This window comes from Bufo gargarizans, chromosome 3 (assembly GCF_014858855.1).
Source record: "Bufo gargarizans isolate SCDJY-AF-19 chromosome 3, ASM1485885v1, whole genome shotgun sequence".
Taxonomy (NCBI): domain Eukaryota; kingdom Metazoa; phylum Chordata; class Amphibia; order Anura; family Bufonidae; genus Bufo; species Bufo gargarizans.
Window position 1 is genome coordinate 191,573,978 of NC_058082.1, and position 20,393 is coordinate 191,594,370.

Consider the following 20,393-nt stretch of genomic DNA (forward strand, 5'->3'; position numbering starts at 1 on the left):
AGTGATTTGTGAGCCAAAACCAGGTGCAACTCTAAACACAGAACAGGAGCAGATCTTTCCCTTCTACCTCATGTCTGTGGAGGCTCCACTTATGGTTTTGGCTCACAAATCACTGATGGAAATCACTGACCAAACACTGAAGTGTGAAAGAGGCCTTAATGTGTGCAGTCTTTATACCTCTATCACACATGTGAAAGGGATTAGCGCAGTTAGTAATTAGAGTTGAGCGGACACCTGGATGCTCGGGTTCGGCAGGTTCAGCCGAACTTGAAAAAAAAGTTCGGGTTCGGGACCCGAACTTGACCCGAACTTGACCATGAACCTGAACCCCATTGAAGTCAATGGGGACCCGAACTTTTGGGCACTAAAATGGCTCTAAAATAGTCCTGGAAAGAGCTTAAGAGCATGACAACTGCAAACAAATGTGGATAGGGAAATGACTTAAAATAACATAAAATACTGAAGAATTTTAAAAAACAATCTGGATCTAGGAATAGGAGGCGGTGGATGGGTGGATGTGGCAGTGTAGGTTGATGTGGCGGTGTAGGTGGAATCGGCGGTGAAGGAGGAATAGGTAGCCAACACTGATTTGTGTTATTTTTTTATTTTTAAATATTAGGACATATAACAAAATAAAACAAAGAATAAGTGCACTTGAGTACAAGAATGGATGGTTGAGGCTGGTATAAATGTCTATTCTGCACAAGGTAAGGACAAGTCCTGTGGGATCCATGCCTGGTTCATTTTAATAAACGCAAGCTTGTCCACATTGCCTGCGGCCTGTGATAATTCTCTCTGCCGTGCTAAACACACGTTCACACTATACACTGGCTGCAGGGCAGGTCAGCACCTCCAAGGCTGACAAAGCTTTTCCACATTTGGGCCATGCTAACCCTGCCTTCTCAGGTGCTGGTGGTGCCCCAGCTCTGTTGGCGACCTCTTCCTCCTCCTCTGCCTTCGCCTTGTGCTTCCACTGTGTCCCCGCTGTCAGGTGGGCATGCTATCATCAGTATGTGCTTGTAGTCGCGCATCTTCCGATCAGTAACAGATGTTTTCACTAAATTTAGTTCCCTGTCACCCAGGCACAGCAGGGGTTCATTCACAGCAAAAGTGGGATCATGTCACCCAGCAATACAACAGAGGATTTTGAGAGATTTAGGCTCCTGTCAGCAATGCAGAGCAGGTGTTCATTCAAGGAAAAAGGGGGTTCATGTCATCCAGCAATAGAACAGAGGATTTTGAGAGATTTAGGCCCCAGTCACCCAGGCACAGCAGGGGTTCATTCACGGCAAAAGGGGGTTCATGTCACCCAGCAATAGAACAGAGGATTTTGAGAGATTTAGGCCCCTGTCACCCAGACACAGCAGGGGTTCATTCAAGGCAAAAGGGGGTACATGTCACCCAGCAATAGAACAGAGGCTTTTGAGAGATTTAGGCCCCACTCACCCAGGCACAGCAGGGGTTTGTATACTCCAAAAATGGTAAAATGTCACCTAATAATTGAAAATAATAATTTTTTTCAATTTAGGGCACTAAAATTGGGACTTTTTTTAATTAAAATGGCTCTAAAATAGTCCTTAAAAAGGCTAGACGGATGTAAAGTCCAGAAATCCAAAAATGGATTCAAATGGAAAATCTGCCAAAAAAGAGAAATTTGGAAATTTGATCTCTATTTTCCATTAATTCTTGTGGAACACCTAAAAGGTTAACAAAGTATACCTTGAGGGGTGTAGTTTATAAAATGGGGTCATTTTTGGGTGGCTTCTATTATGTGAGCCTCACAAAGTGACTTCCGACCTGAACTGGTACTGAAAAAGTGGGATTTAGAAAATTTCAGAAACATTTCAAGATTTGCTTCTAAATTTCTAAGCCTTGTAACGTACCTAAAAAATAAAATGGCATTCCCAAAATGATCCAAACATGAAGTAGACATATGGGGAATATAAAATAATAACTATTTTTGGAGGTATTACTATCCATTATAAAAGTAGAGAAATAGAAATTTGTAAATGTGGATTTTTTTTCCAAAAATGTTTTTATTGTGTAAATCTGAAAAAAAGATAGACATATTTGGTATTGTCGTGTCTATATCGAACTGCTCCATAAAAATATTGCATGATCTACCGTCAGGTGGTATAAAAAAATTAATGAATACAAATAGAGTTGAGCGAACACCTGGATGTTCGGGTTCGAGAAGTTCGGCCGAACATCCCGGAAATGTTCGGGTTCGGGATCCGAACCCGATCCGAACTTCGTCCCGAACCCGAACCCCATTGAAGTCAATGGGGACCCGAACTTTTCGGCACTAAAAAGGCTGTAAAACAGCCCAGGAAAGAGCTAGAGGGCTGCAAAAGGCAGCAACATGTAGGTAAATCCCCTGCAAACAAATGTGGATAGGGAAATGAATAAAAATAAAAATTAAATAAATAAAAATTAACCAAAATCAATTGGAGAGAGGTCCCATAGCAGAGAATCTGGCTTCACGTCACCCACCACTGTAAGAGTCCATTTTCATAAATTTAGGCCCAGCACCCAGGCAGAGGAGAGAGGTCCCGTAACAGAGAATCTGGCTTCATGTCAGCAGAGAATTAGTCTGCATGTCATAGCAGAGAATGAGGCTTCACGTCAGCCACCACTGCAACAGTCCATTGGCATATATTTAGGCCCAGCACCCAGGCAGAGGAGGGAGGTCCCGTAACAGAGAATCTGTCTTCATGTCAGCAGAGAATCAGTCTGCATGTCATAGCAGAGAATGAGGCTTCACGTCAGCCACCACTGCAACAGTCCATTGGCATATATTTAGGCCCAGCACCCAGGCAGAGGAGGGAGGTCCCGTAACAGAGAATCTGTCTTCATGTCAGCAGAGAATCAGTCTGCATGTCATAGCAGAGAATGAGGCTTCACGTCAGCCACCACTGCAACAGTCCATTGTCATATATTTAGGCCCAGCACCCAGGCAGAGGAGAGAGGTCCCGTAACAGAGAATCTGTCTTCATGTTAGCAGAGAATCAGTCTGCATGTCATAGCAGAGAATGAGGCTTCACGTCAGCCACCACTGCAACAGTCCATTGGCATATATTTAGGCCCAGCACACACACAGGCAGAGGAGAGAGGTCCCGTAACAGAGAATCTGTCTTCATGTCAGCAGAGAATCAGTCTGCATGTCATAGCAGAGAATGAGGCTTCACGTCAGCCACCACTGCAACAGTCCATTGGCATATATTTAGGCCCAGCACACAGGCAGAGGAGAGAGGTCCCGTAACAGAGAATCTGGCTTCATGTCAGCAGAGAATCAGTCTGCATGTCATAGCAGAGAATGAGGCTTCACGTCAGCCACCACTGCAACAGTCCATTGGCATATATTTAGGCCCAGCACACACACAGGCAGAGGAGAGAGGTCCCGTAACAGACAATCTGGCTTCATGTCAGCAGAGAATCATTCTGCATGTCATAGCAGAGAATCAGGCTTCACGTCACCCAACATTGGAACAGTCCATTGGCATATATTTAGGCCCCGGCACCCAGACACAGGAGAGGTTCATTCAACTTTGGGTAGCCTCGCAATATAATGGTAAAATGAAAATAGAAATAGGATTGAATGAGGAAGTGCCCTGGAGTCCAATAATATATGGTTAAGGGGAGGTAGTTAATGTCTAATCTGGACAAGGGACGGACAGATCCTGTGGGATCCATGCCTGGTTCATTTTTATGAACGTCAGCTTGTCCACATTGGCTGTAGACAGGCGGCTGCGTTTGTCTGTAATGACGCCCCCTGCCGTGCTGAATACACGTTCAGACAAAACGCTGGCCGCCGGGCAGGCCAGCACCTCCAAGGCATAAAAGGCTAGCTCTGGCCACGTGGACAATTTAGAGACCCAGAAGTTGAATGGGGCCGAACCATCAGTCAGTACGTGGAGGGGTGTGCACACGTACTGTTCCACCATGTTAGTGAAATGTTGCCTCCTGCTAACACGTTGCGTATCAGGTGGTGGTGCAGTTAGCTGTGGCGTGTTGACAAAAGTTTTCCACATCTCTGCCATGCTAACCCTGCCCTCAAAGGAGCTGGCATTGACACAGCTGCCTTGGCGACCTCTTGCTCCTCCTCTGCCTTGGCCTTGGGCTTCCACTTGTTCCCCTGTGACATTTGGGAATGCTCTCAGTAGCGCGTCTACCAACGTGCGCTTGTACTCGCGCATCTTCCTATCACGCTCCAGTGCAGGAAGTAAGGTGGGCACATTGTCTTTGTAGCGTGGATCCAGCAGGGTGGCAACCCAGTAGTCCGCACAGGTTAAAATGTGGGCAACTCTGCTGTCGTTGCGCAGGCACTGCAGCATGTAGTCGCTCATGTGTGCCAGGCTGCCCAGGGGTAAGGACAAGCTGTCCTCTGTGGGAGGCGTATCGTCATCGTCCTGCCTTTCCCCCCAGCCACGCACCAGTGATGGACCCGAGCTGCGTTGGGTGCCACCCCGCTGTGACCATGCTTCATCCTCATCCTCCTCCACCTCCTCCTCATCCTCGTCCTCCTCGTCCTCCAGTAGTGGGCCCTGTCTGGCCACATTTGTACCTGGCCTCTGCTGTTGCCAAAAACCTCCCTCTGAGTCACTTCGAAGAGACTGGCCTGAAAGTGCTAAAAATGACCCCTCTTTCTGAACTTCTGCACCACCAAATTCAGCACATGCGCCAAGCAAGGGATGTGCGTCAAATTGGCTAGTCCCAGAGCTGCAACGAGATTTCGCCCATTATCGCACACCACCAGGCCGGGCTTGAGGCTCACCGGCAGCAACCACTCGTCGGTCTGTTGTTCTATACCCCGCCAAAACTCCTGTGCGGTGTGGGGCCTGTCCCCCAAACATATGAGTTTCAGAATGGCCTGCTGACGTTTACCCCGGGCTGTGCTGAAGTTGGTGGTGAAGGTGTGTGGCTGACTGGATGAGCAGGTGGAAGAAGAGGAGGAGGAAGCCGAGAAGGAGGAGGTGGCAACAGGAGGCAAAGAATGTTGCCCTGCGATCCTTGGCGGCGGAAGGACGTGCGCCAAACAGCTCTCCGCCTGGGGCCCAGCTGCGACTACATTTACCCAGTGTGCAGTTAGGGAGATATAGCGTCCCTGGCCGTGCTTACTGGTCCACGTATCTGTGGTTAGGTGGACCTTGCCACAGATGGCGTTGCGCAGTGCACACTTGATTTTATCGGATACTTGGTTGTGCAGGGAAGGCACGGCTCTCTTGGAGAAGTAGTGGCGGCTGGGAACAACATACTGTGGGACAGCAAGCGACATGAGCTGTTTGAAGCTGTCTGTGTCCACCAGCCTAAATGACAGCATTTCATAGGCCAGTAGTTTAGAAATGCTGGCATTCAGGGCCAGGGATCGAGGGTGGCTAGGTGGGAATTTACACTTTCTCTCAAATGTTTGTGAGATGGAGAGCTGAACGCTGCCGTGTGACATGGTTGAGACGCTTGGTGACGGAGGTGGTGGTGGTGGTGTTGGTGGTACATCCCCTGTTTGTTGGGCGGCAGGTGCCAACGTTCCTCCAGAGGCGAAGGAAGAGGCCGAGGCGGCAGCAGCAGAAGAGGCCCAGGCGGCAGCAGCAGAAGAGGTAGCAGGGGGAGCCTGAGTGACTTCCTTGGTTTTAAGGTGTTTACTCCACTGCAGTTCATGCTTTGCATGCAGGTGCCTGGTCATGCAGGTTGTGCTCAGGTTCAGAACGTTAATGCCTCGCTTAAGGCTCTGATGGCACAGCGTGCAAACCACTCGGGTCTTGTCGTCAGCACATTGTTTGAAGAAGTGCCATGCCAGGGAACTCCTTGAAGCTGCCTTTGGGGTGCTCGGTCCCAGGTGGCGGCGGGCAGTAGCAGGCGGAGTCTCTTGGCGGCGGGTGTTCTGCTTTTGCCCACTGCTCCCTCTTTTGCTACGCTGTTGGCTCGGTCTCACCACTGCCTCTTCCTCAGAACTGTGAAAGTCAGTGGCACGACCTTTATTCTATGTGGGGTCTAGGACCTCATCGTCCCCTGCATCGTCTTCCACCCAGTCTTGATCCCTGACCTCCTGTTCAGTCTGCACACTGCAGAAAGACGCAGCAGTTGGCACCTGTGTTTCGTCATCATCAGAGACATGCTGAGGTGGTATTCCCATGTCCTCATCATCAGGAAACATAAGTGGTTGTGCGTCAGTGCAGTCTATGTCTTCCACCGCTGGGGAAGGGCTAGGTGGATGCCCTTGGGAAACCCTGCCAGCAGAGTCTTCAAACAGCATAAGAGACTGCTGCATAACTTGAGGCTGAGACAGTTTCCCTGGTATGCATGGGGGTGATGTGACAGACTGATGGGGTTGGTTTTCAGGCGCCATCTGTGCGCTTTCTGCAGAAGACTGGGTGGGAGATAATGTGAACGTGCTGGATCCACTGTCGGCCACCCAATTGACTAATGCCTGTACCTGCTCAGGCCTTACCATCCTTAGAACGGCATTGGGCCCCACCATATATCGCTGTAAATTCTGGCGGCTACTGGGACCTGAGGTAGTTGGTACACTAGGACGTGTGGATGTGGCAGAACGGCCACGTCCTCTCCCAGCACCAGAGGGTCCACTAACACCACCACGACCATGTCCACGTGCGCGTCCCTTACTAGATGTTTTTCTCATTGTTATGGTTCACCACAACAACAAAAATATTATTTGGCCCAATGTATTGTATTCAAATTCAGCGGGATATAAATTTGAGGCCTAGTATTTAGGCGCTGGGTGACCGGTATGGATTTACTAACAGAATTAGACTTGGAAATGCACAGTAGCGTGTGTGTGAAGTTATTCTGAATGACCCTAGGTGCACCTTGAATATTATATACCCTTTTAGGGATAGATTTCAAATAGCTCTGATACAGCAGAAACCACTACATTTTTAAATTGCTAAATTGGGAATTGTATTTCAACCCAGAACAAAAAATGTGCTTTGACGGACACTAAATAACTTTCCCAGCCACAACAGGACAGCGGTAACGAGAGATTTAGCGGGATATAAATTTGAGGCCTAGTATTTAGGCGCTGGGTGACAGGTATGGGTTTAGTGACAGAATTAGACTTGGAAATGCACAGTAGCGGGTGTGTGTGAAGTTATTCTGAATGACCCTATGTGCACCTTGAATATTATATACCCTTTTAGGGATAGATTTCAAATAGCTCTGATATAGCAGAAACCACTAAATTATGAAATTGCTAAATTGGGAATTGTATTTCAACCCAGAACAAAAAATGTGCTTTGACGGACACTAAATAACTTTCCCAGCCACAACAGGACAGCGGTAACGAGAGATTTAGCGGGATATAAATTTGAGGCCTAGTATTTAGGCGCTGGGTGACAGGTATGGGTTTAGTGACAGAATTAGACTTGGAAATGCACAGTAGCGGGTGTGTGTGAAGTTATTCTGAATGACCCTATGTGCACCTTCAATATGATCTACCCTTTTAGGGATAGATTTCAAATAGCTCTGATATAGCAGAAACCACTAAATTATGAAATTGCTAAATTGGGAATTGTATTTCAACCCAGAACAAAAAATGTGCTTTGACGGACACTAAATAACTTTCCCAGCCACAACAGGACAGCGGTAACGAGAGATTTAGCAGGATATAAATTTGAGGCCTAGTATTTAGGCGCTGGGTGACAGGTATGGGTTTAGTGACAGAATTAGACTTGGAAATACACAGTAGCGGGTGTGTGTGAAGTTATTCTGAATGACCCAATGTGCACCTTGAATATTATATACCCTTTTAGGGATAGATTTCAAATAGCTCTGATATAGCAGGAACCACTAAATTATGAAATTGCTAAATTGGGAATTGTACTTCAACCCAGAACAAAAAATGTGCTTTGACGGACACTAAATAACTTTCCCAGCCACAACAGGACAGCGGTAGCGAGAGATTTAGCGGGATATAAATTTGAGGCCTAGTATTTAGGCGCTGGGTTACAGGTATGGGTTTAGTGACAGAATTAGACTTGGAAATGCACAGTAGCGGGTGTGTGTGAAGTTATTCTGAATGACCCTATGTGCACCTTGAATATTATATACCCTTTTAGGGATAGATTTCAAATAGCTCTGATATAGCAGGAACCACTAAATTATGAAATTGCTAAATTGGGAATTGTACTTCAACCCAGAACAAAAAATGTGCTTTGACGGACACTAAATAACTTTCCCAGCCACAACAGGACAGCGGTAACGAGAGATTTAGCGGGATATAAATTTAAGGCCTAGTATTTAGGCGCTGGGTGACCGGTATGGATTTAGTGACAGAATTAGACTGGGATATGGCCAAAAAATAACCACACTATTGCTGGTTAAATGCACTTGGTGACGGGCGCAGCTTGCCCCTGATGTAGTATATGGCCAAAAAATGAACAGACTATTGCTGGTTAAATGCACTTGGTGTCACAGCTTGACCAACCACACTACTGAGGGTTAAATGCACTTGGTGACGGGCGCAGCTTGCCCCTGATGTAGTATATGGCCAAAAAATAAACAGACTATTGCTGGTTAAATGCACTTGGTGTGACAGCTTCACCCTGATGTAGGCTTTAGCCAAAAAACAACCACACCATTGAGGGTTAAATGCACTTGGTGACAGGCGCAGCTTGCCCCTGATTTAGTATATGGCCAAAAAATGAACAGACTATTGCTGGTTAAATGCACTTGGTGTGACAGCTTCACCCTGATGTAGGCTTTAGCCAAAAACAACCACACCATTGAGGGTTAAATGCACTTGGTGACAGGCGCAGCTTGCCCCTGATTTAGTATATGGCCAAAAAATGAACAGACTATTGCTGGTTAAATGCACTTGGTGTGACAGCTTCACCCTGATGTAGGCTTTAGCCAAAAAACAACCACACCATTGAGGGTTAAATGCACTTGGTGACAGGCGCAGCTTGCCCCTGATTTAGTATATGGCCAAAAAATGAACAGACTATTGCTGGTTAAATGCACTTGGTGTGACAGCTTCACCCTGATGTAGGCTTTAGCCAAAAAACAACCACACCATTGAGGGTTAAATGCACTTGGTCGCAGCTTGGATGCACTTGGTCGCAGCGCAGCACCGCACAAGACACAAAATGGCCGCCGATCACCCCAGAAAAAAGTGACTGACAAACGGTCTGGGCAGCCTAAAAACAGTGAGTGAGCATTTGAATTTCAGCAGCTCAATGATGCACAGCTGCAGATCGATCGATTAATCAAGTGAAGTCCTTTGGAGGAGTTAATCTACCTAATCTCGCCCTACTGTCGCATCCGCAACCTCTCCCTACGCTAATCAGAGCAGAGTGACGGGCGGCGCTATGTGACTCCAGCTTAAATAGAGGCTGGGTCACATGGTGCTCTGGCCAATCACAGCCATGCCAATAGTAGGCATGGCTGTGACGGCCTCTTGGGGCAAGTAGTATGACGCTTGTTGATTGGCTGCTTTGCAGCCTTTCAAAAAGCGCCAAGAAAGCGTCACAAAAGCGCCAAGAAAGCGACGAACACCGAACCCGAACCCGGACTTTTACGAAAATGTCCGGGTTCGGGTCCGTGTCACGGACACCCCAAAATTCGGTACGAACCCGAACTATACAGTTCGAGTTCGCTCATCCCTAAATACAAACTGTGCTAAAGCAGCCCTTTTTTTGGTCACCTCACCTCACAAAAAAGCATACTATTTAGTCATAAAAAATTACTATGTAGCCCAAAATGGTATAGATGAAAATGTCCACTCATCCTTCAAATACAAGCCCTCATACAAGACCATTGCCAGAAAAATAAAAAAATATACAGTACAGACCAAAAGTTTTGACACACCTTCTCATTCAAAGAGTTTTCTTTATTTTCATGACTATGAAAATTGTAGATTCACACTGAAGGCATCAAAACTATGAATTAACACATGTGGAATTATATACATAACAAAAAAGTGTGAAACAACTGAAAATATGTCATATTCTAGGTTCTTCAAAGTAGCCACCTTTTGCTTTAATTACTTCTTTGCACACTCTTGGCATTCTCTTGATGAGCTTCAAGAGGTAGTCACCTGAAATGGTTTTCACTTCACAGGCGTGCCCTGTCAGGTTTAATAAGTGGGATTTCTTGCCTTATAAATGGGCTTGGGACCATCAGTTGCGTTGTGGAGAAGTCAGGTGGATACACAGCTGATAGTCCTACTGAATAGACTGTTAGAATTTGCATTATGGCAAGAAAAAAGCAGCTAAGTAAAGAAAAACGAGTGTCCATCATTACTTTAAGAAATGAAGGTCAGTCAGTCAGAAAAATTGGGAAAACTTTAAAAGTGTCCCCAAGTGCAGTCACAAAAACCATCAAAAGCTACAAAGTAACTGGCTCACATGTGGACCGCCCCAGGAAAGGAAGACCAAGAGTCACCTCTGCTGCGGAGGATAAGTTCATCCGAGTCACCAGCCTCAGAAATCGCAGGTTAACAGCAGCTCAGATTAGAGACCAGGTCAATGCCACACAGAGTTCTAGCAGCAGACACATCTCTAGAACAACTGTTAAGAGGAGACTGTGTGAATCAGGCATTCATGGTAGAATATCTGCTAGGAAACCACTGCTAAGGACAGGCAACAAGCAGAAGAGACTTGTTTGGGCTAAAGAACACAAGGAATGGACATTAGACCAGTGGAAATCTGTGCTTTGGTCTGATGAGTCCAAATTTGAGATCTTTGGTTCCAACCACCGTGTCTTTGTGTGACGCAGAAAAGGTGAACGGATGGACTCTACATGCCTGGTTCCCACCGTGAAGCATGGAGGAGGAGGTGTGATGGTGTGGGGATGCTTTGCTGTTGACACTGTTGGGGATTTATTCAAAATTGAAGGCATACTGAACCAGCATGGCTACCACAGCATCTTGCAGCGGCATGCTATTCCATCCGGTTTGCGTTTAGTTGGACCATCATTTATTTTTCAACAGGACAATGACCCCAAACACACTTTCAGACTGTGTAAGGGCTATTTGACCATGAAGGAGAGTGATGGGGTGCTGCGCCAGATAACCTGGCCTCCACAGTCACCGGACCTGAACCCAATCGAGATGGTTTGGGGTGAGCTGGACCGCAGAGTGAAGGCAAAAGGGCCAACAAGTGCTAAGCATCTCTAGGAACTCCTTCAAGACTGTTGGAAAACCATTTCAGGTGACTACCTCTTGAAGCTCATCAAGAGAATGCCAAGAGTGTGCAAAGCAGTAATCAAAGCAAAAGGTGGCTAATTTGAAGAACCTAGAATATGACATATTTTCAGTAGTTTCACACTTTTTTGTTATGTATATAATTCCACATGTGTTAATTCATAGTTTTGATGCCTTCAGTGTGAATCTACAATTTTTATAGTCATGAAAATAAATAAAACTCTTTGAATGAGAAGGTGTGTCCAAACTTTTGGTCTGTACTGTATATGGCTCTCAGAAAATAGTAACTGAAAAACATGATTTTTTGTAAAAAAAAAAATTTATTGTGTAAAAATTAAAATAAACATTTAGTATTGTATTTTCATAATGACCTGCTCTATAAAAAAAATCACATGACTATCCCATCAGGTGAATTCTATGCCAGAACAGCCAGAAAATGATGCCAACATAAAGTTAACATTTGGAGAATGCTCAGGTGCTCAAGTAGAACACCTCGGGATGCTCGGATGCTCTACCGAGCACCCGAGAACAATGGAAGTCAATGGGAGAACCCGAGCATTAAAACAGGCAACCCCTGCTCTGAAGAGGGGAGGGTGTCTGGTTCACATGAAAAGGTCAGAAATGGATGAAACACCACTGAAATAGTTCGGGAACAGCATGGGGAGGATGTCTGGATGCATTTTTTGTACTCCCAGGTCGCTGCTAGGAATGATGTTGTCCGAGTAGTAAGCCAATTTTACAGACAATAATATGCACGAAACCGAAGATAAAATCTATTTATGTATTTATAATTGTTATGAAACATTCTTTTCTGTATATTTACTTGTATATAAAGTGCAAGTGCTGCCAAAAATTACAAAGAAGAGGCACTCCGATACAATCTGTATATCACGTAAATGAGGGCCTCATTTACATTGTGGTACAATAGTTCAGGTAGTGGGACTCCTACACTCATAAAGCCTATGCACTAAGTTAAAGGGCTGCCAAAAATTACAAGGAACTGACACTACAATACACCTTTTATTACACATAAAGGAGGGCATCCTACACACCCTTGAAAAATTATGATTGATGGCCTGCTAGTGACCCTCAAAAACTATTGGAGCAAGGGCCTGCTGATCTGACCATCTAAAACATTAGGGGCGAGGGCCGGTTATTGAGCTTACCCTCTAAAACATTAAGGGTGAGTGCCTTCTGCTGTTATGACTATCTAAAATATTAGGGACAAGGGTCTGCTGCTGATGTGACCATCTAAAACATTTGGGGTGAGGGTCTGCTTCTGAGCTGACCCTCTAAAACATTAGGGGCGAGTGCATGCTGCTAATCTGACCATCTAAAAAATTAAGAACAAGGGCATGCTGGTGACCCTCTAAAACATTATGGGTGAGGGTCTGCTGGTAACCCTCAAAAACATTATGTGCGAGGGCCTGCTGGTGACCCTCTAAAACATTCAGAACAAGGGCATGCTGGTGACCCTCTAAAACATTATGGGCGAGGGTCTGCTGTCAACCCTCAAAAACATTATATGTGAGGGCCTGCTGGTGACCCTCTAAAACATTATGGGTGAGGGCCTCCTGGTGACCCTCAAAAACATTATCGACAAGGGTCTGCTGGTGACCCTCTAAAACATTATGGGTGAGGGCCTGCTGCTGAATTGACCATCTAAAACATTAGGAGCGAGGGTAGCCTAATAATCATGTTGATATGATGGAGGAGGAGGACGAGAAAAGGGAGATTAAGCCATATACCCTTTTTAGTGGTGGAAGGGGTCCATGGGAATACAGTTATCACGATCGGCGTGACTATCACATACGTGACACAGAGAGAAGGAAAGAGGAAGGCCCTGCCCAAGTGAGAGGGAAGGTGGTGACCCCTGACTCACCTTGCGGCTGGCACCTGGCTGCCCTGACGTCCCTAGACGGGTTCCTCACCCGTACGCCGATCACGTGCCTAAAACCCTGGCTTTCCCTAAGATGAGCCCTAGATAGTGAACAGGGCGGTGGGAACACTAGTCCGCACCACTAGCTCTAAAGGAAAACACCAAGGGGAGGACAGACAATACAGACTCAACATATAATCCCAGGTGGGCGACAACAGGAGACAACAAAAAGCCCAACAGGGATCCGGAGGGTAGCACTCTGGAACAACAACCAGGATTCACAGCTCCAGTGGGTCAGTATAGAAGTCCAGGCAGGAAGCTCTATAACTGGCAACTAGAGAAGTGTGAGAGGAGAATATAAGGAGGTTGGGAGTGGCAGACAAGAAACAGCTGAGGAGGAGAAGCTACGGATCCCTGAGTGAGCCAAAAAGGATTGCAAGGCAAACACAGAAAACAATCACTAAGAAACAACGTGATCTTTAGACATAGAGCGCGCAGCCACCCGCTGCGACTTCCTGACCCCGGGTATAACGGAGTCAGACGTGGCTCTTGACACCCTCGTGACAGTACCCCCCCTTTCACGAGGGGCCTCCGGACACTCAGGACCAGGTCTCTCAGGATGAGAGGCATGGAAAGCCTGAATTAACCTGTTGGCGTTTACCTCTGACGCTGGAACCCACATTCTTTCCTCGGGACCGTAACCCCTCCAATGCACCAGATACTGAAGAGAGCGGCGGACCCGACGAGAATCAACAATTCTGGATATTTGAAACTCCAGATTACCATCCACAATAACAGGAGGAGGTGGCAGCGGTGATGGTTCTAGAGGTGGAACATACTTCTTGAGTAACGACTTATGGAAGACGTTATGGATCTTAAAAGTCTGAGGTAGCTCCAGGCGAAAAGCCACAGGGTTAATGACGGCTACTATTTTATAAGGACCAATGAACCTAGGGCCCAGTTTCCAAGAGGGAACCTTCAACTTAATATTCCTAGTAGACAACCACACATAGTCATTCACTCCTAGGTCCGGACCTGGCGACCGTTTCTTATCGGCCATGCATTTATATTTACCACTCATATTTTTCAAGTTAGCTTGCACCTTCTGCCATACCGATGAAAGAGATGAAGAAAACCGTTCCTCTTCGGGAACCCCAGAAGACCCCCCCTATTTGAAAGTACAAAATTGGGGATGAAAACCGTATGCACCAAGAAATGGTGACTTGCCAGTGGATTCCTGACAGCGATTATTTATGGTGAACTCGGCTAACGGTAAATATGATGACCACACCTCTTGGTTTTCAGACACAAAACACCTTAAATATGTTTCTAGGTTTTGGTTGGTACGCTCAGTCTGTCCATTCGACTGAGGATGGAAAGCTGAGGAAAAGGACAAGTGTACCCCCAAACGGGAACAAAAAGCTTTCCAAAACTTAGAAATAAACTGGGTTCCCCGATCCGAAACCACATCGGAAGGGACCCCGTGAAGCTTCACGATTTCACTGATAAACACCTGAGCAAGAGTCTTAGCATTAGGAAGTGCGGGTAGCGCAATAAAGTGTACCATTTTGCTAAACCTGTCTACTACTACCAAGATAACTGTTTTACCCGCAGACAACGGTAAGTCAGTGTCCATGGCCTATTGGGGATGAAAAGTGGCAATAAAGACCCTGCTGGACGTGTATGAGAGACTTTCGCGCGTGCACAAGTAGAACAAGTAGACACGAAATCCATTACATCCTGACGCAACCTTGGCCACCAAAAACGACGAGACAATAGCTCCAAGGTTGCTTTACTACCCGGGTGCCCAGCAAGTGCCGAATTATGATGTTCCTTTAATAATTCAAGACGCAGGTTTAACGGTACAAACAATTTCTCTGAGGGGCAAGAGGCCGGGGGGTCCCCCTGGGCCTCTAACACCTTTCCCTCTAGAACAGAGTGTACAGCAGAGACAACCACTCCTCTTTGTAAAATAGGTACCGGATCACTAACATTACCCCCTCCAGGGAAACTACGAGATAATGCGTCTGCCTTGGTATTTTTTGCCCCAGGAAGATAGGTGATTACAAAGTTAAATCTGGTAAAGAATAGCGACCACCTAGCTTGTCTAGGGGTGAGACACTTAGCCGATTCTAGGTACAGAAGGTTTTTGTGATCCGTAATCACCGTGACGGGGTGGATTGCTCCCTCTAAAGAAGTGACGCCACTCTTCAAACGCCAGTTTAATCGCCAACAGTTCCCTATTTCCAATATCATAGTTCTTTTCTGCTGTAGATAACTTTTTGGAAAAAAAAGCGCAAGGACGCCATTTGCCAGGAGACGGACCCTGAGACAATACAGCCCCCACTCCCACCTCTGACGCATCTACTTCAACAATAAAAGGCTGGGAGACATCAGGTTGAATTAGAACAGGTGCCGAGGTAAATCTCTCTTTTAGAGAGGAAAATGCAATTTTAGCGGCGTCAGACCATTTAGAAAAATCAGTCCCCTTCCTAGTCATGTCAGTAAGGGGTTTAACGATCACTGAATAATTTTTAATGAACTTTCTATAGAAATTTGCGAAACCCAAAAACCGTTGTAGAGCTTTAAGGTTCTCAGGAAGATCCCAATCTAAAATTGCCTGGACCTTCCTAGGATCCATACGGAAACCTGAAGCAGATAATAGATATCCCAGGAACTGTATTTCCTGAACGGCGAAGACACATTTTTCAATTTTCGCATATAATTTATTCGTCCGTAGGACCTGCAGTACTTGCCTGACATGTACTTCATGTGTTTTCAGATCAGCCGAATAAATTAAGATATCATCTAGGTATATGACTACAAACCTGCCGATGAGATGACTAAAAATATCATTAACGAAATGTTGGAAGACAGCAGGGGCATTAGTCAGACCGAAAGGCATGACTACATTTTCATAATGCCCCTCAGGGGTGTTAAAAGCTGTCTTCCACTCATCCCCTTCCTTGATACGAATCAGATTGTAGGCCCCCCTAAGATCAAGTTTGGAGAACCACCTAGCACCCGCAATCTGATTAAAAAGGTCAGGAATGAGAGGAAGAGGGTATGGGTCTCGGATGGTTATCCGGTTTAGCTCACGGAAATCTAGGCAAGGATGCAGGCCCCCATCTTTCTTTTTAACAAAGAAAAACCCTGCAGCCACGGGTGAAGAAGAGGGTCTGATGTGTCCCTTAGCCAGACTCTCGGAGATATAATCTTTCATGGCTTGTCTCTCGGGACCCGAAAGATTATACAACCTGGACTTGGGTAATTTTGCACCGGGAATCAGGTTAACCGGGCAATCATAAGGATGATGAGGTGGTAGCTTCTGACAATGCTGGATTGTGCGCTACCAACCAGGGAAGACCCAATACCACAGGAGAGGGAAGGCCCTCCAGAACGTAACATGAAAGACACTCATTATGGTGGTCCCCTACCCGAAGGTGTAAGTTATGGACAATGTGAGTGAGGTTTCTCTGAGACAGAGGAGCAGAATCAATAGCGAATATGGGAATAGGTCTCTGCAGCGTACAGAGAGACAAACCCATAGTGCGGGCAAAATGGGCATCTATAAAATTTACCCCTGCTCCACTGTCTAGAAAAAAAGAAATAGACTCCGTCTTAACACCAAAAACAATAACCTCTGGCAACACAAATTGAGATGTTCGTATGGAGGAAACGTATACCCCCCGGCTGACATCCTCCGCACAGCCTGGGGTTAGTAGTTTTCCGACGGTCTTTTGTTTTTGAGAAAGGAGGGACAGACATTAATGAAATGACCCCTCCCCCCACAGAAAAAACAAGCCCCCCACCTACGGCGAACCTCAGGAGGACGGACCTGACGAGAAGTTCCTCCTAGCTGCATAGGCTCATCTAAGTCAGTACAGACTAACTGCTGCTTGGGAGAGGTTACCAATTGCTCAGGAATTTTCGATCTCTCCCTAAGACGTCTATCTATTCTGATAGAGAGGGACATAACAGCATCAAGGGAAAGGGGGGTCTCATACAGCGCCAGCGCATCCTTAACCCTTTCAGATAACCCAGAGCAGAACTGACTCCTGAGAGCCGGGTCGTTCCACTGAGTATCCGTAGCCCACCTACGGAACTCTGAGCAATATTCCTCTGCTGGCCGATCTCCCTGTAGGAGTCTCCGTAACTTCGACTCAGCCAGGGCGACTCGGTCAGGGTCATCATATATGAGACCCAAAGCCCCAAAAAATCCCTCCACTGACCGGAGAGCCTGGGAACCAGGGGGTAACGAGAACGCCCAGCATTGCGGGTCCCCCTGAAGCAGGGAAATAACAATCCCCACCCGCTGTTCTTCATTACCTGAGGAGTAAGGGCGCAGCTTAAAATATAATTTGCAGGCCTCACGGAACGTCACAAATTTGTCCCTTCCCCCAGAAAATCTGTCAGGAAGAACAACCTTGGGTTCTGTAACAACCTGGTTACCCATAGCAACCGCTGGGCTTCCGGTCTGCTGCATTTGCTGCTGTTGTTGGAGGACAGACGCCTTCAATCCTGCCACCTCCAAAGACAGGCCTTGAAGCTGTTTTGCCAAAGCAGCAATAGGATCCATATTGGATTCTAAGTAGAGAGAAAAAAAAAAAAAAAAAAAAAAAATTTTCCCCCCAAAAAATAAGGGCCAGTTATAATATCACGATCGGCGTGACTATCACATACATGACACAGAGGGAAGGAAAGAGGAAGGCCCTGCCCAAGTGAGAGGGAAGGTGGTGACCCCTGACTCACCTTGCGGCTGGCACCTGGCTGCCCTGACGTCCCTAGACGGGTTCCTCACCCGTACGCCGATCACGTGCCTAAAACCCTGGCTTTCCCTAAGATGAGCCCTAGATAGTGAACAGGGCGGTGGGAACACTAGTCCGCACCACTAGCTCTAAAGGAAAACACCAAGGGGAGGACAGACAATACAGACTCAACATATAATCCCAGGTGGGCGACAACAGGAGACAACAAAAAGCCCAACAGGGATCCGGAGGGTAGCACTCTGGAACAACAACCAGGATTCACAGCTCCAGTGGGTCAGTATAGAAGTCCAGGCAGGAAGCTCTATAACTGGCAACTAGAGAAGTGTGAGAGGAGAATATAAGGAGGTTGGGAGTGGCAGACAAGAAACAGCTGAGGAGGAGAAGCTACGGATCCCTGAGTGAGACAAAAAGGATTGCAAGGCAAACACAGAAAACAATCACTAAGAAACAATGTGATCTTTAGACATAGAGCGCGCAGCCACCCGCTGCGACTTCCTGACCCCGGGTATAACGGAGTCAGACGTGGCTCTTGACACCCTCGTGACAACAGTGTATTCAATACACCATAAAAGCCATATTTAGAATGTCTTAATGTTCAGCCGCTTTCCTCTAGTAGAGTAGAGAAGTCAGGGGCAATCCAGGCCTTGTTCATTTTTATAAGAGTCAACCAGTCAGCATTTTCAGTTGACAGGCGGATGAGCTTATCAGTTATTATGCTCCCAGCAGCACTAAATACCTGTTCTGACAAAACGCTGGCGGTGGGACAGGCCAGCACCTTCGAGGAGTAGTGTGCCAGTTCATGCCACTTGTCCAGCTTGGACACCTAATAGTTGTAAGGCACAAAGGGATGGCTGAGGACGCTGACACGGTCTGCTACGTACTCCTTCACCATCTTCCAAAATCTTTCCCTCCTTGTGACAGTAGGCCGCGCATCAGGGGGGATCTGTCCCAAGCCTTGGAGAGTGTTGCCCTGCCTCTGTTGGAACTGATGTGTGTTCCCCTCATCTCCCCTCCTCAGTTGGCCAAGGAACTCTGCACTACTGCAATTAGCGTTGTCAGCTGGAAATTTTTGGAGCAATTTTTCCACAAGGACCTTCTGGTATTGCACCATTTTGCTCATCCTCTCCACCACAGGAATGAGAGATAAGAAGTTCTCTTTGTATCGGGGGTCAAGAAGGGTGAACAATTGTAATTAGTGTTGGCCAAAATGCGTACAATGCGAGATTCACGGGAGAGGCAGCCTAACATAAAGTCAGCCATGTGTGGCAGAGTCCCAACAGACAAGACTTGTCCTCATCAGGAGGTTGACTCTCAATCTCCTCATCCCTTTCCTCCTCTTCTACTCATCCATGCTGAACAGATGGAATAAAACTTCCATGGGTACTACCCTCTCTAGCTGAGGCAACCGTTTCTTGCTCCTCCTCCTCATCACCATCATCATCCAATTTGCGCTGAGAAAACGAACTGAGGGTGGACTGGCTATCACCCTGTGTACAGTCTTCTAAAATTTTCACCTCTTTCACATTCAAAACGTCTGCTTTAATTGTGAGCAGCGAGTGTTTGAGTAGACACAGAAGTGGAATGGTTAATAATAGCGTTATCGCCGATCACCATCTGTGTTGCATAAAACCTCACAGAATTCAGACAGCAATGCCCACTAGTCGCTTGTGAAAAGCGGAAGCTGACTGGAAAGCTGACGACAATTTTGCAGCTGGTATTCCACTACTGTCCTCAGCTGCTCACAAAGCCTGGCCAACATATGGAACGTGGAGTACTAGAGCGTGCTTATGTCGCACAACAGCCGGTGAGCTAGCAATTGCAAGCGCTGCTGCAGCGTTGCCAGACTGGCGGAAGCTGTCGATGACTTGCGCAAATGGGAACACATGCGGCGCACCTTCACCAGTAGCTCAGGCAAATTTGGTTAGGTTTTGCGAAACCGCTGAACCACTAGGTTGAACACGTGTGCTAGGCATGGTATGTGTGTGAGCTTGCCAAGCTCCAAAGCCGTCCCCATGTTACGGCCATTATCAGACACAACCATGCCTGGTTCTAGGTTGAGTGGTGAGAGCCACAGTTCAGTTTGGTCCTTTATCCCCTGCCACAGCTACTTTTAGGCTGCGCACATGTTAGACACGAGATGTAGCGCAGATAATGTTGCTGTCTGCAGCGGCCAAACAATTTCAAGCTTTTTAGCACATGTTGCGCTAAAAATATATATTGCTGCCAGATTCAACTATAGTCCTTAAAAGGACTTTTTTTGGTGTCTTAACAAGTTTTAGCAATTTAGCGCACATTGCGCAAAAAATATATATTGCTGCCACACACAACAATAGTCCTTAAAAGGACTTTTGGGTCTATAACAAGTATAAAAGCTAAAATATTCCTATTTCACTCCCTAAACTCTCTCTCCCTTCTGCTCTCCAACTCTCCCTATATAGCACCGATGACGCGTTCCGGCCAGCCAATCACTGTAATGCCAGTAGCCAACATGGCTACAGCATTACAGTGAATGGAAGTACTTTGAAGTACTTTCCTGCATGTTTATTGGCTGTGTAGCAGACAACAAACACGGGGGAAGGAGACTCGA